General features: G+C 46.8%; 3 non-coding genes across 3 annotated transcripts; all 3 read left to right on the forward strand.

The window, feature by feature from the left end:
• The first annotated feature begins 723 nt into the window (after positions 1-723).
• On the forward strand, positions 724-842 carry LOC140576517 (5S ribosomal RNA). The gene has a single exon (XR_011981727.1). It is a non-coding gene; the product is annotated as a 5S ribosomal RNA (ribosomal RNA).
• A 1,389-nt stretch (positions 843-2,231) lies between these two features.
• On the forward strand, positions 2,232-2,350 carry LOC140576518 (5S ribosomal RNA). Its single transcript, XR_011981728.1, has one exon. It is a non-coding gene; the product is annotated as a 5S ribosomal RNA (ribosomal RNA).
• Positions 2,351-3,739: 1,389 nt separating this feature from the next.
• LOC140575948 (5S ribosomal RNA) lies at positions 3,740-3,858 on the forward strand. The gene has a single exon (XR_011981199.1). It is a non-coding gene; the product is annotated as a 5S ribosomal RNA (ribosomal RNA).
• Positions 3,859-5,000: the final 1,142 nt, after the last annotated feature.

Raw genomic sequence — 5,000 nt, forward strand, 5'->3', positions numbered from 1 at the left:
TTCGGGGGGCTGATTTCCAGTTGTATTGAGTTTTTTTAAAATTCTCCTCCCAGACCTGCCTGCATCTACAACAGTTGTTCTTTTGTCCCCCTAAAGCTTCACAGAGCTCTTTGAACTTGACATGGCGACGCCACTTCCCTAAGTCAAAAGGCTGGCTGGCCCACTCAGCCCGAGCCTGCTTCACCGGCATCCCTGCGACTCGCAACTCACCTCAGAGCGATGCTTCGCCCGGCGTGCTAGCGTGAGCTTTTTTCTTTTTTTTTTTTTGCCCGGCTTCCATATTGGTAGGAAGTAGCCTCTGCATTTATCCCGTATTCCTGTTGTACCTTAGTATGTGGAATTTAGGGGTGTAAATAAAAGGAGCCAAGACAGTTGAGAAAGATTTGTGATTTTGTAATTGTCCCGTTTCACAAGCCCATTCGACTCACGTGGCTTATGTGACTTTTATGTTGACAAGGCCGAGTCTGGCGGCCGGCGTTAGCCTTTGTTGCTGAATGTTCAAGTGTCAGCCAAAAGAGCAAGTTTTGTTGTTTTATTTTTTTTGTGAAAAGAGAAGGAGGACAGGAGAGAGCAATGAAATGTGTGATTGGTTTGAATGAGCTTGGTGGGGTTGCTTTGGAAGTAAGAAAGGAGGGCGAGTAAATGTGTGTCCCCTGTAGTGTGGAAAAGGCAGCCGTCTTTTGCCGCATGCTTATAAATAGGCTGAGTGGAAGCAGTGCTCTCGCTTACGGCCATACCACCCTGAGCACGCCCGATCTCGTCTGATCTCGGAAGCTAAGCAGGGTCGGGCCTGGTTAGTACTTGGATGGGAGACTGCCTGGGAATACCAGGTGCTGTAAGCTTTTGCCATCCTCAAGCACTTACATGCACATTCTTTCACTTGCTTTTCTTACTTTTACTCCATCTTACTTTACGCTTTCACAAATCTACAACGCATTACCCTTTCTTTTACATGTACGTCCTTGTGTTACATTTCATACGGCCTTTGGAGTCTTCAGAGTCGAAACATTTCAGCGTCAGATGCCGTTTAAGCCCACCTGCATGGCCTGCCATGGGATGGAAACCAATCAGTTGCAGTTTGGCTTAATTATAGCCAGTTGCTCTCAAAACAAAACACTGGAAAATATTCAACAAGAACTCTGTGGAGGGAATGCTGTGGATAAAAGTAACCCAAGCCTGCCAGTAGGGGTCAGTGTACGTTTGAGGAAACTGACAACATGGGGGGGAAAGTCTGTTACAGGATGTCAACGCAGAGCAGAACTACAACCAATCACAGTTGCAGCTCATGGGTGGGACAAGCCCAATATTTGCTGTTAAAAACAAACAAACAAACAAAAAAACACCTGCTAATTTAGGTCACTTACTTAGGTCACATTAAAGCAACACATCACGAAAGGGAGTGAGCCGTGGGGCAATAACAGCACCGTTTCGTCACAGCCGTGATGTTTATTTCACCGTTACACGCAACCTCAAGTCATGGGCCGCCATTCATGGGTCCCCGTTCTCGTTTCGGGGGGCTGATTTCCAGTTGTATTGAGTTTTTTTAAAATTCTCCTCCCAGACCTGCCTGCATCTACAACAGTTGTTCTTTTGTCCCCCTAAAGCTTCACAGAGCTCTTTGAACTTGACATGGCGACGCCACTTCCCTAAGTCAAAAGGCTGGCTGGCCCACTCAGCCCGAGCCTGCTTCACCGGCATCCCTGCGACTCGCAACTCACCTCAGAGCGATGCTTCGCCCGGCGTGCTAGCGTGAGCTTTTTTCTTTTTTTTTTTTTGCCCGGCTTCCATATTGGTAGGAAGTAGCCTCTGCATTTATCCCGTATTCCTGTTGTACCTTAGTATGTGGAATTTAGGGGTGTAAATAAAAGGAGCCAAGACAGTTGAGAAAGATTTGTGATTTTGTAATTGTCCCGTTTCACAAGCCCATTCGACTCACGTGGCTTATGTGACTTTTATGTTGACAAGGCCGAGTCTGGCGGCCGGCGTTAGCCTTTGTTGCTGAATGTTCAAGTGTCAGCCAAAAGAGCAAGTTTTGTTGTTTTATTTTTTTTGTGAAAAGAGAAGGAGGACAGGAGAGAGCAATGAAATGTGTGATTGGTTTGAATGAGCTTGGTGGGGTTGCTTTGGAAGTAAGAAAGGAGGGCGAGTAAATGTGTGTCCCCTGTAGTGTGGAAAAGGCAGCCGTCTTTTGCCGCATGCTTATAAATAGGCTGAGTGGAAGCAGTGCTCTCGCTTACGGCCATACCACCCTGAGCACGCCCGATCTCGTCTGATCTCGGAAGCTAAGCAGGGTCGGGCCTGGTTAGTACTTGGATGGGAGACTGCCTGGGAATACCAGGTGCTGTAAGCTTTTGCCATCCTCAAGCACTTACATGCACATTCTTTCACTTGCTTTTCTTACTTTTACTCCATCTTACTTTACGCTTTCACAAATCTACAACGCATTACCCTTTCTTTTACATGTACGTCCTTGTGTTACATTTCATACGGCCTTTGGAGTCTTCAGAGTCGAAACATTTCAGCGTCAGATGCCGTTTAAGCCCACCTGCATGGCCTGCCATGGGATGGAAACCAATCAGTTGCAGTTTGGCTTAATTATAGCCAGTTGCTCTCAAAACAAAACACTGGAAAATATTCAACAAGAACTCTGTGGAGGGAATGCTGTGGATAAAAGTAACCCAAGCCTGCCAGTAGGGGTCAGTGTACGTTTGAGGAAACTGACAACATGGGGGGGAAAGTCTGTTACAGGATGTCAACGCAGAGCAGAACTACAACCAATCACAGTTGCAGCTCATGGGTGGGACAAGCCCAATATTTGCTGTTAAAAACAAACAAACAAACAAAAAAACACCTGCTAATTTAGGTCACTTACTTAGGTCACATTAAAGCAACACATCACGAAAGGGAGTGAGCCGTGGGGCAATAACAGCACCGTTTCGTCACAGCCGTGATGTTTATTTCACCGTTACACGCAACCTCAAGTCATGGGCCGCCATTCATGGGTCCCCGTTCTCGTTTCGGGGGGCTGATTTCCAGTTGTATTGAGTTTTTTTAAAATTCTCCTCCCAGACCTGCCTGCATCTACAACAGTTGTTCTTTTGTCCCCCTAAAGCTTCACAGAGCTCTTTGAACTTGACATGGCGACGCCACTTCCCTAAGTCAAAAGGCTGGCTGGCCCACTCAGCCCGAGCCTGCTTCACCGGCATCCCTGCGACTCGCAACTCACCTCAGAGCGATGCTTCGCCCGGCGTGCTAGCGTGAGCTTTTTTCTTTTTTTTTTTTTGCCCGGCTTCCATATTGGTAGGAAGTAGCCTCTGCATTTATCCCGTATTCCTGTTGTACCTTAGTATGTGGAATTTAGGGGTGTAAATAAAAGGAGCCAAGACAGTTGAGAAAGATTTGTGATTTTGTAATTGTCCCGTTTCACAAGCCCATTCGACTCACGTGGCTTATGTGACTTTTATGTTGACAAGGCCGAGTCTGGCGGCCGGCGTTAGCCTTTGTTGCTGAATGTTCAAGTGTCAGCCAAAAGAGCAAGTTTTGTTGTTTTATTTTTTTTGTGAAAAGAGAAGGAGGACAGGAGAGAGCAATGAAATGTGTGATTGGTTTGAATGAGCTTGGTGGGGTTGCTTTGGAAGTAAGAAAGGAGGGCGAGTAAATGTGTGTCCCCTGTAGTGTGGAAAAGGCAGCCGTCTTTTGCCGCATGCTTATAAATAGGCTGAGTGGAAGCAGTGCTCTCGCTTACGGCCATACCACCCTGAGCACGCCCGATCTCGTCTGATCTCAGAAGCTAAGCAGGGTCGGGCCTGGTTAGTACTTGGATGGGAGACAGCCTGGGAATACCAGGTGCTGTAAGCTTTTGCCATCCTCAAGCACTTACATGCACATTCTTTCACTTGCTTTTCTTACTTTTACTCCATCTTACTTTACGCTTTCACAAATCTACAACGCATTACCCTTTCTTTTACATGTACGTCCTTGTGTTACATTTCATACGGCCTTTGGAGTCTTCAGAGTCGAAACATTTCAGCGTCAGATGCCGTTTAAGCCCACCTGCATGGCCTGCCATGGGATGGAAACCAATCAGTTGTAGTTTGGCTTAATTATAGCCAGTTGCTCTCAAAACAAAACACTGGAAAATATTCAACAAGAACTCTGTGGAGGGAATGCTGTGGATAAAAGTAACCCAAGCCTGCCAGTAGGGGTCAGTGTACGTTTGAGGAAACTGACAACATGGGGGGGAAAGTCTGTTACAGGATGTCAACGCAGAGCAGAACTACAACCAATCACAGTTGCAGCTCATGGGTGGGACAAGCCCAATATTTGCTGTTAAAAACAAACAAACAAACAAAAAAACACCTGCTAATTTAGATCACTTACTTAGGTCACATTAAAGCAACACATCACGAAAGGGAGTGAGCCGTGGGGCAATAACAGCACCGTTTCGTCACAGCCGTGATGTTTATTTCACCGTTACACGCAACCTCAAGTCATGGGCCGCCATTCATGGGTCCCCGTTCTCGTTTCGGGGGGCTGATTTCCAGTTGTATTGAGTTTTTTTTAAATTCTCCTCCCAGACCTGCCTGCATCTACAACAGTTGTTCTTTTGTCCCCCTAAAGCTTCACAGAGCTCTTTGAACTTGACATGGCGACGCCACTTCCCTAAGTCAAAAGGCTGGCTGGCCCACTCAGCCCGAGCCTGCTTCACCGGCATCCCTGCGACTCGCAACTCACCTCAGAGCGATGCTTCGCCCGGCGTGCTAGCGTGAGCTTTTTTCTTTTTTTTTTTTTGCCCGGCTTCCATATTGGTAGGAAGTAGCCTCTGCATTTATCCCGTATTCCTGTTGTACCTTAGTATGTGGAATTTAGGGGTGTAAATAAAAGGAGCCAAGACAGTTGAGAAAGATTTGTGATTTTGTAATTGTCCCGTTTCACGAGCCCATTCGACTCACGTGGCTTATGTGACTTTTATGTTGACAAGGCCGAGTCTGGCGGCCGGC

This window comes from Salminus brasiliensis, chromosome 13 (assembly GCF_030463535.1).
Source record: "Salminus brasiliensis chromosome 13, fSalBra1.hap2, whole genome shotgun sequence".
Taxonomy (NCBI): domain Eukaryota; kingdom Metazoa; phylum Chordata; class Actinopteri; order Characiformes; family Bryconidae; genus Salminus; species Salminus brasiliensis.